The sequence below is a fragment of the Belonocnema kinseyi genome, chromosome 3 (genome assembly GCF_010883055.1).
Source record: "Belonocnema kinseyi isolate 2016_QV_RU_SX_M_011 chromosome 3, B_treatae_v1, whole genome shotgun sequence".
Lineage (NCBI taxonomy): Eukaryota > Metazoa > Arthropoda > Insecta > Hymenoptera > Cynipidae > Belonocnema > Belonocnema kinseyi.
In genome coordinates this window covers 12,340,574-12,351,865 of record NC_046659.1, presented here as the reverse complement: position 1 = coordinate 12,351,865, position 11,292 = coordinate 12,340,574, and the positions used below count along the sequence as shown (strand labels likewise).

The following is an 11,292-nucleotide window of genomic DNA, read 5'->3' as shown; positions in this document are numbered from 1 at the left end:
ACGCTAGAGGGCTGAAACTTTAAGATGGGACTTTTGGCACATAATACTGTCATAAACAATGAAAACATTTTGACTTTTCAAATATTTTGTTTTTCGTTTTTTGTAAACGTTGGGAACTTCAGACTCATACTATTAATATCTGCAGACAAAATACTCGCAATCAATTAATATTTATTTTTTAAATAACTTTTTTGTTATATGGTTAGAGTATAGCAGTACAGTACTAGTTAGCACAGTCGCAGTACTGCCGCCCATGCTTGAATTTCCTATTGGAATAATACTGTGCTAGTAGAGATATCCAGTGCTGGCCCAACACTGACAGCCCAGTACAAAACAGTGTTTTCATCTCAGAGATATGCCAGTACAGGTGCCAGCACTGGCAAAAAAAAACAAGAGGGCTTTCATGGTGGAAACCATGAGGGATCCATGAGGGAAGCCCATGTTGGGCCCCTATGGATTAGCATGTCGTTTACATAAGGAACCACGCCTGGATTGCCCTCATGGATTCCACAAGGCATGAAGGCAATCCATCTGGCTCTAACCTGGGTCCCCTTTATTTTTCCACACGATCAATAGAAAAAAAATTTAATTCCAAACTTTTAATTCTCATGCTAAAAAACAGAATTTCTACAAAACAGTTAAATGTTTAAATCGAAAATGTGATTGAATTTCCAACCCAAACAGATGAATTTTCAAAGAAAAGGAATTATTTTGTTAACAAAATTGTTCTCAACAGTTTCTTTTCCGAATCTATAATTTCATTAAACTTGTACGTTTTTTTTAATTAACAGAATTTATATATGCATGTTCATTAATAACATCAGAAAAGAAAAGAAATGCACATCTTAAACGTTAAAAATTACCAGCCTCCACACGAGTAGGGAGCACCCGCCGATGAGGCCTCGTGTATTGAATAATATTTTTCTTTACACAGAAAGATGTTCACACAGTGAGCGGTATTTTGGTAATCATTGATACCAGTTTGCATGGCCAATTAAGAATTTTGCACATACGTTTAAAAGAAAACTTTAAGTGTTAGACTATCCTTAATATAAAATCTCTAAACGACATTGTCGATTTCGATTGTCACAATACTCGATTTCATTGCTATACGCGTGCGACAGAGGCATTCGTGAGTCTCCGTGAGTTAAACAGTAATGGACCATTACACGTCTTTTCTTGAAGTTAATGATCCCTACGGAGCTGCCTTGATCTGCGCTTGCTTGGATTTGAGCGATGTTCATTGGCTACGGTGCGCGTCCGTACTTCATTTTTAAATACGTACGCGAACTAGAGCCAATGTGCGCCGCACAGTTCAAGCATGCGCAAGTATTTTTGGATCACTTTTGGGAATAATAATCGAATCGAAAATCAAAATCGATGATACGAATCAACGTTTCTCCTTTACCACCACCTTGCCACGCGTACCGCCGCAATACAGGGCCTCAGCTTGTTATTTATAATCGAATTCTTATTTCAATTTAAGCCTCTCTACTTGTTATTTAGGATCGTATTTTTATTTATATTTCGGAAACGACATTTTAAAGCCTTCAAAGTATTTAAACGAGCTATCTGGACCATTAAATATATCTACCTGAGTGCCTGCAGAGAATTTCTCAAAGCTTCTCAGAGCCTTGAGAATCTTCAGCATATACTCTGAGATTTCTAACGGTAGGGTTAATATATTTTAAATTACAAGTTAATGTTTAAGCTATTATTTGTTATTAGTATGAACATTAATATTAAGTAATATTCCTATGAAGCATGGAATTTGTTATTAAAGTCCATTGCTGGTGCAAAATGCGATAACAACTTTTTCAGATTTTGAGGTTAGGAATTAATTTTACAATACAAGAGCGAACTGCTGGTCGCAGAATTATATCATTTTTGCCACTTTAATATAAATCATCCGTATATCTAAAAAAATCTATAAAATATTATTTTTTGCTATGAAAAGTTACGAAAATGTACTACAAAAGCATTACGAAAGTTAAGCTTCTACTCATTTTTCTTACTATGAAAAAATACTCCCATGTTTAAAATACATTGAAAATTAGTGAAATTTTTCATACAAATTTCACAAAAATTTCATTCAAATTTATCAAATTTTTGGTGAAAAAAAAACAGGAACTATTTGAATCAGGATTAAAATAAAAAATAGCTTTTTATTTTTTCATCCTACGTCTTTTTGATAAATTTTTTAACTGCGAGCAGTTCGCTCTTGAATTGCAAAATGTAATATTAACCTCAAAATCTCAATAAGTTGCGACCGCATTTTATAACCACAATGAAATTTTATAACAAATTCCATGCATCACAGGAATAATACTTAATGCTAATGTTTATATTGAATGCAAATAATAACTAAAACATTGACATATTACTAAAAATACACCAATGTTACACTAACTTTACTCAATATCAGAAAAGTACCATTAAACTCCTTACACTTCACCTTCACCACAAAACAGCTGTATAAAATATATAAGCTTCCAATGTTTTATGTGCTTTTAAACAATATATGGTTTAAGAAGTGTGGGATTGAATTCCAATTCGATTCGAAAAGAAATTGGAAACATTTAGAAAGAGTCGGAAATCTTCGGAAAGTGGGACATTCCGAGACACAGAAATCTTCCAGCATTTCATACATCGTAAATATTCGGCAACAAAGTTTACATAACGTTTCGCAAAGGCTCAGAATCGCAAGTCTTTTACAGCCTTCCCCGCTAGGGATAGTTGTGCGATTTTCCGGCAGAGAAAGTTCAATGACTATTCACAGTTCAGTCTGCCTTGGTGCAGATCAGGGTTCATCACTTTCAGAAGGTGCTGACTGCCGCCAGAAGTGTAAAACTGATACAAAGTTTTCCCTCGTCACGATAAATTACGTCACGCTACCGTTCACACCAGCGACTTTGAACTATCGTTTTTGAATTTGAAATACATTTTATTTCCAATTTCAATTTCACTTTTAATTTGTAAAATCAACCAATTTTTTCTCCAAATTAGACCTCAAATTCGAGTATTAAAAAGGAGGGAAAGTTTGGAAAGTTTTAAATGAAAATCCATAAAGAAAAAGGACAGCCGCCAAAAATTCTGTCTTCATTTTTATCATTCTCCTTTATTTAAAAAAAAAAATTAAATAAAGATTAAAAATGATTAACCTGTGTTTTCAGAAATCATTTTCTGTTAGTTTTATTAAAGTGTGAATATTTGTAAATGAAGAGCGGATCGGAGCTACTGTGACATTAGTGCAATTGTTTAATAAAGCTTTCAAAATTCAAAACTTTGATATAAACATTTTTTAATTTAGAGCTTAGACAATTCTGTTAGGGAGGAGTTGAAAATAAAAACTAAAGTGAATATTTCAAATTAAAAGCTTCTAAAATTATTCACATCTAAATTTTTATTCAATATAAAAAATTATGATTTGACGTAAAAATTGATTAGACAAAATTATCTATGATTAAAAAATAAATTCACCCTCATTTCCACAGTTCAAAATAAAAATAAAAAATACATTTTTAACCTTTTAAATCAAATAATGATAAAGAAATGTTCAAAATACAAAGTAATTTTAAATGGAACATTTTTGTCGAAAAATGTTCCAAAAAATTGGACACTTCAAGCGCACTTAAAAAAAAGTTACAATTCAAAAATGGAATAATTTCTTCCATTTTTAATATAAAAAAGTGTCATAAATTACCAACGCCTCAACATTGACAGGAAAATTTTTACTTTGTAAGAAGACCTGAAAATGAAAAAAAATTAAAGCTAACAAAATTATAAATAATTTTTTTGAGCATGAACAACTTTTTTATGTTCAAAACGTACTTCCGAAAAATTTAAATTACACCGTTGAAAATGACGAGTTGCTGAAGTCGTTATTGCAACTCGTCGTTCGTAACGATCTTATATTCTCCATTAATTTGTAAGTAAGTTTGGAACATTTAAATTCTATTTTAACTCCATCCAGCCGCAAGATATTAATCGAATCATTTCGAATTTTATACACGTTGTAAGGGACCAAAAGAAAAGTTTTCAGTCCTAAGGCATTTCAATGTATACAATTTGATTTTTTCTTAAGTCGGCCCTGCTGAAAATGAACATATGTATGAAATTTTATATGCATATTTTCTCCAAAACTTAATATTATCTTATGAAATGAGAAAAAGGAATGAATTGAAATTGTTTCCGTACCATTGGACTAAAAATTGTATACAAGCAATAGAAATGGAAAACGAAATCTGCTTTAGGTAAAAAAATACTGGTCATTGAAATCCTTCCCTCAAATTTGGATTAAAAAATTCATTTTATTTTTTCCTTTCAATTACCTTCTATTTAAATTTGAAGCGAATTTTTGTAGCTGAAGTAAACTCGACTTGGAGTTGTAGAATTTTACAATTGAGCTGCCGGATCGAATAAGGGCACATAAACTTATTTCGCCGGAAGTGGGAAGGCCCCTGGAAGTTTTCAAAAAGATTTTGGAATTTTAATTTTTTAAGACAATATCTAGATGCATAATTTCATTGCGCATTTTTTCCGCCAGGCAAAACTTTGTATCATTTTTAATTTTTCTAGTTAAAGCCAAAAAACTTGCTTTTTTGAACAAATACATTTTAATTCGTTTTTCACTTTAAATCGGGCTCAGCCAGTCAGTTTTTCGAATTTTTCAATAAAATTTTCAGGGAATACAGTTCCAAATGTCCTTTGACTGATAAAGCAAAAGGAATTCAAAATTTCATTAAAAAAAAATTGTTGTTAATTTGATTCCGATGCGTGGCACTTATCGGAAGTCTCTAGCACCCAGCGTTTCGTTTATAGAGTGAATTTTGAGCAACAAAAAAACTTTCAGCGATAAAGTTGTTAAAAACAATACAAAAAAGTTTTCTGAAAATTTTAACGCAATCGAATTGATATTCAAGAAATTATTAACGTCGTAGTAAGTCGATAGCGGCTAGTGGACTCACGCGCTTGCTGTAGCGAGAGTCTCAGATCCGATTTATAATACAGTTCACCGGCGCAAAAAATAAAAACTAATCAAGTAATCAGGTACTATTAAAGTATTAGGCATAAATAAATAATAATGCATAATGTAAACAGATTTATTAATTTCTTATCATGCCCAGAAGTACTGAAGCTCTATCACAACAGAAATGAAAACAAATGTACTTAACGATCTTTCCCTTTTTTCAATTCCACGAATTTGAAGCATTGAAAAATTCGGGGACTTAAGAATCCATTGAATCTCAACCATTAGATGATTATGTTTTGCTTTACTTTTGTACAGTTTGTCTCAAAAATAGAACCATTCTATTGTACATAATATTGAATGAATACATTATTTTACATTATGCACTATTATTTATTTATGCATAATACTTTGATACTACCTGATTACTTGATTAGTTTCTATTTTTCACGCCGGTCAACTGTATAATAAATCGGATCTGAGACTCTCGCTACAGCCCACGCGCGAGTTGCCTAGCGCGCGAGTTGCCTAGCTCCTATCGTATTGAGATGTTATCATTTCTTGAATATCAATCGATTGGGCAAAAATTTTCAAGAAAACTTGTTTGTACTGTTGTTAACATCTTTCTCACTGGAAGTTTTTTGTTGCTCAAAATTCGCTCAATAAACGATACGCTGGAAGTTAGAGAAGCCCGATAAGCGCCACACATAGGAAACAAATTAACAAACATTTTTTAAAATAATAATTTGAATTCCTTTTGCTTTATCAGTCGAAGGACATTTCGAACTATATTCCCTGAAAATTTTATTGAAAAATCCAAAAAACTGACTGACTAAGCACGAGTAAAAGTGAAAAACGAATTAAAATGTATTTGTTCAAGAAAGCAAGTTTTTTGGCTTTAATTAGAAAAATAAAAAATGATACAACTTTTTGACCGGCGGAAACAAGATGAGCAATGAAATAATGCATCTAGATAGTCTTTAAAAATTAAAATTCGGAAATGGTTTTAAAAGCCTCCAGAGGTCTTCCTACTCCCAGCGAAATAAGTATGTACCCTTTTTGACCCAGCAGCTCAATTGTCCATTACATTTTTTTAATTTTTATTTAATTCAAGAAATAATGAAATATGCCACATTTTCAACAAAAACCATTATTTTTGTACTTATTAAAAACTTGCAATTAAATATACTAATTGCTCAAGTCTTAAACATTGCAAGTATAATATTAACTTGATTTTTTTATTATTTTGTAACTACTCATTACTCACTAAATAATAATAGACAAGCCATTCATGGTATAGCTTATTTCAATACATATTAATTAGTGAAATTTGAAACATTTTACCTAAACATTTGAACCGCTGGCTATCAAATGGGCATAAGCCCGAAACGCCGTCGTTTTAGTTGGCCCCTGGGACCTACTTTTTTCAGGCCAAATTTTTATTTTTTAATAACATATCCCAATATGAAATTTTATGCGCGTATTTTCAGTCCTATAAATAAATTGGATGACTTTATTAGTCTTCGAAATAATCAAGAAAATATCAGGCGATTACATTTTATAGTTGTAAAGTCACAATTGATTTGCGATATCAGCATTGTCCCGCACGTGTGCTAGATCGACTTGCAATACCACTAAAATGCGTACGGGACAGCGCTGAAATCTCAAATCAATTGTGACTTTACAACTATAAAACATAATTGCCTGATTTTTACTAAAATACTTCCTTGAATCCTAACAAAAGTTTAGATGACCGTTAATTTTATTTTTCTGAAAATTCGTCCGACTTACGAAGCGTTTGAAACTTTCAGTATTTAATTTATGCCATGAGAAGAATAAAAATCGTTATAAATTTTTAGCGACAATTCATTAAAATTCGATAAAGAACATTAGTTTCGTTATATGATTGTGCATATTTTCTAAAAAAATTTATTACGAAATTCCTATTATTATAGAACTTATGGCGAGTTGAACACGAAAAATTCGTATTTTGCGATTGCAGAAAAAAGTAACATTTTCTTGATTATTTCGAAAACTAATAAAGTCATCACATTTATTTATAGAAGTAACAATATGCTCAACAAAATTTACTATCGGGATATGTTATGAAAAAATTGAAATTCAACTTGAAAAAAAGTATGACTCAGGAGCAAACTAAAACGACGGCGTTTCGGGCGTATCACCGTCTGACCGCCAGCAGTTCATTTGATTCTTATATATTTTTTAAATTGTGTGAACTATATGGATATTAACTAATTAAACGTTCATGTTTATTTTCGCATTATATTTTTGGGAAGGATCATTTATTCCAAGCCCGGTGGTATACATAATACCGAAAAGGACTAGGAACTTGTCGAACCACAAAATTGATTAGGGCCTGTTTGACCTAGTCGCCACACTGCCACTGTCAGTCTTTGCAGTCAAAGAATGCCTTCTAGTGAGGCCTGATACAGGTTGCCAAATCAAAGTTTGAAAATATTATCATGTAACCCGTCAGATTTTTTTTCTTGACGTACTATTTCGTCAACTCTCATAAACCCTGAAAGTAAATGTCTAAACACGTCAAATGTTTTATTTCGCTATTCCTGTAAGGCTTGAAAAATATTCCGTAGGACGTTATCAACCGCTAATTCTCTACAAATTTAGCAGATTATAATGATACGCTTGAATCATAAACTTAGTACAATTAAAAATAGATTTTACTTGCCAGGTAAATTGCGCGTACGTCAGTGGAAGCCGAGAAATATTTGTTAGATGCTTGGTATTCAAAACGTACTTCCCAATTTAATGCTCAGAATGCCGACTATCATTTGAGATTCATCGTACATTACACCGCATTAATATAAGTATTTCTCAACTGTCACATCAAATTTGTCAAAATATAGAATTCTGACATGATCCTACAAACTATAGGCTTGCAACTTGGGGTACTAGAATGCGTTTAAGCCACGCGATGTATAGCGACCACCATCTTGGTTACCATGGCAACATGTACAGCCCTACGGGCTGGGGGATGTGCAGTTACACCACGAAGGAATAATAAGGAGACCTAACTCCGTTTCCCCACTTGGCAATAGAAACATTACCGCAAGTGGTGTGGACATTACAGGAAGATCATAAATTTGCATGCGCAGGTGTGCAGTTGTCCTCTTCCTTTACATGGAAAAGTGTGCGAGTGAGAAAGTTTGTTAAATTGACATAAGTTAGAGACTGTTCGTTCGTTTTGATGCAAGTGGCAAAAGTTTTTTGTTATAATGGTGTATTTACACTCCTGTTTACTGGTCGCCAGCCAACCGAAAAGTCATAAGAGTAAAAGAGACAGAGAGCGGAAAATTAAAAGAAAAGTACTCTCTATCTCTTTCACTCTTATGATTTTCTGCTGGCTGGTGGCCAGTCGACAGGCGTATAAATACACCACAAGCCATGATGTGTCAAGTGCCGGGTTGTGATGAAAGTTACCCGCAGAAGAAGGCGAATACACTTCGCTTTTTTAAAGCCCAATTTCAGCCTCTCTGCTTGTTATTTATGGTCGTATCTTTATTTTAATTTCGGAAAGGACATTTTAAAGCCTTTAAACCATTTAAACGAGCTACCTGGACCTTTCAATAATCTACCTTAGTGCCTGCGGAGAATTTCCCAGAGCTTCTCAGAGCCTTGAGAATCTTTAGCATAAACTCTGAGATTTCTATCGATAGGGCGCTTCATTATAATATCACATTATTTGCAATTATGCGTGCTGATTAAATTGTATACATGCTTATAAATACGTAATTTACCAATATCTAAACTGCGTCACCTGATAATGACTTTTAATGAAATTATAATATTTTTCATGTTTACGTTTCGAAAAACTTTAAACTGTTCAATCAAGTTATATTACTTCCATTATTTCTTTATGATATTACAAGTTTAAATTTAAAATACTTATCCTTCTCACAATCTGTTCACACATTTTTCAAACAAGTACCGAAAATACTGTTTATATATTTATTTCGCGTATCTTTCGTATGATGATCAACAAAAAACAGAACATCTCTAACTTACGTCAATTTGACAAACTTTCTCACTCGCACACTTTTCTATGTACAGGAAGAGGACAACTGCGCACGAAAATTAAAAATCTTCTTGTGATGTGCCAACCTCTTACGGTAATGTTTCTATTGCCCGTTTCAAATGACTTCCCAGTGACAATTGATGGTGTATTTACACGCCTGTCAACTGGCCGCCAGCCAGCAGAAAAATTATAAGAGTAAAAGAGATAGAGAGTACTTTTTTCCGAAGTTTCCGCTCTCTGTCTCTTTTACTCTAATGAGTTATCTGCTGGCTGGCGACAAGTAAACAGGCGTGTAAATATACCAAGAGTCTCCTTATTATTCCTTCGTGAGTTACGCACATAGAAAAACAGGTAATATACCTAGTAAATTACGTTCCAAGATGGCGGACCCGTAGAACCATGCATAAACTTACTTTTTTGAACTTCTGGTACGGGCATTCCCCTACTGAAAATTCCTATAAAGGTTCCTATATAGGACGCTATATAGGAACCTACATAGAGTCCTATATAGGATCCTATATGTTTTATCTATAGGTGCCACCTATATGAAATGACATAGGATCCTTTATAGGTGCCTGTATAGGACACTCCCTAATAAGGTACCTAATGGTGCGTCATGGTATCTAATAGTAGGTATGCCTCTAGGTGCTCCTAGATGATCAAAACAACTTCTGCGCAGCTATAGGTGCCATATAATACTAGGTATATAGGTTCCTATATAGGAACTATATAGAATGTAATAGAAAAATTGCTCGCAAGCTTCATAAGGCTACGCGAGTGAACGCCCTCAATATGAAGCCAGATCGAGCCAAGAAGACCTGGGCGCCTCAAATGAGGGGAACAGATCAGCTGCTTACAAGCCCACGAATGAGCCTGGAAGCTATATAGGAACCTATATCGGAATTTGTATAGGAGCCTATGTTTCACCGATTAATTTTTTTGCAACATATTATTAAAGAATGTTGCTTTTAAGCGCCTTCTGGGATATGTGTATGTAAATAATATAAAAGTAATATTATATTTCTTCATTTTAATATTTGTAATTGATCTATATATATTTTTTTTAGAAATACTGGTGATGATAATAATTCCTGAAAGTGGAATCAACAATTCAACGACCAAATTTGGACAACCACCACAAAATGTTCCCACTGCAATCTGAAACAAGGAACATCCTCCCCCCTAAAAAAGAAGAAGAAAGAAAAGAAAATGATTCCTTTTCAATTTGGACAAAAAAATAAAAAGGAGGAAAAAAAATGAGAAGGCAACCAATTAAAACCCCTTCCTTCTCTTTTTTATTTCTTTCGTCCTTTTTATTCCTACTATTATCAAATCACAATAAAAAAAATCTGTAAAAAATAGTCACCAATTTTCGACACTCATATAGCACCCTTATCAAAGAAAAAAAAATAATTAATATAAAAATAAAAATAAAAAATATATAGCCAACAGGAACAGCACCACTATATTTTTTATATTTTGATTTTATTTTTTTATTTTTTTTATTTTTATATTATTAATTCTTTTGCCTTGATAAGGGTGCTATATGATTGCCGAAACGTTGGTGATTATTTTTTTACAGATGGTTTTTATTGTGATTTGATAATGGTAGGAATAAAAAGGACGAAAGAAATAAAAAAGAGAAGGAAGTGGATTTAGTTGGTTGCCTTCTCATCTTTCTTTCCTCCTTTTTATTTTTTTGTCCAAATTGAAAAGGAATCATTTTCTTTTTTTTCTTCTTTTTTAGGGGGAGGAGGGGGGAGATGTTTCTTTTTTCAGATTTCAGTGGGAACATTTTGTAGTGGTTGTCCAAATTTGGCCGTTGGATTCTTGATTCCATTTTCAGGAATTATTATCATCAGTTTGATTATTGGACGTTAAAAAAAGGTTTTAAGTTGAATTTTAATCTCATTTAAATATCCTACAATTTAAATACTGGGGAATTACTCTAATCTAAAAAGCCTTCGTAATTTGTAATTATTTTTCATATTTATATCTATTTTTTGTTATTATTATGAAATATTGCTCATCCCTGGCGGACTGAAGGAACCGAAAGGAGCTTCTACAAAGTACCCTTAAAGACCTCACTGAGTCCCCCTTCAGTTACTCACGGAGTAATTGCAATACTTTTTCTTCCAGCCTTAAAAATTTTTTAAACCAGTGTATCTTCTTATAGTAGCAGCATGGACATAGGAAACAAGGGACTAGGCATGCCATTGCGGGGGTGATGCAATGGGGGGGGGAGGTCCGCCACCTTTTGATGTCCCGC

At 33.1% G+C, this 11,292-nt stretch overlaps 1 protein-coding gene across 2 annotated transcripts in view; it reads right to left on the bottom strand.

Moving 5' to 3' along the window:
* LOC117170367 (borealin) overlaps positions 1–7,886 on the bottom strand; it is a 48,588-nt gene extending 40,702 nt beyond the window's left edge. Inside the window, exon 1 of one of the 2 annotated variants that reach the window (XM_033357123.1) lies at positions 7,673–7,886. The gene's annotated coding sequence lies outside the window, so the exon portion shown is untranslated. The remainder of the gene's footprint in view (positions 1–7,672) is intronic. The other variant, XM_033357122.1, reaches the window with a different exon arrangement.
* Between the last annotated feature and the right edge of the window lie 3,406 nt (positions 7,887–11,292).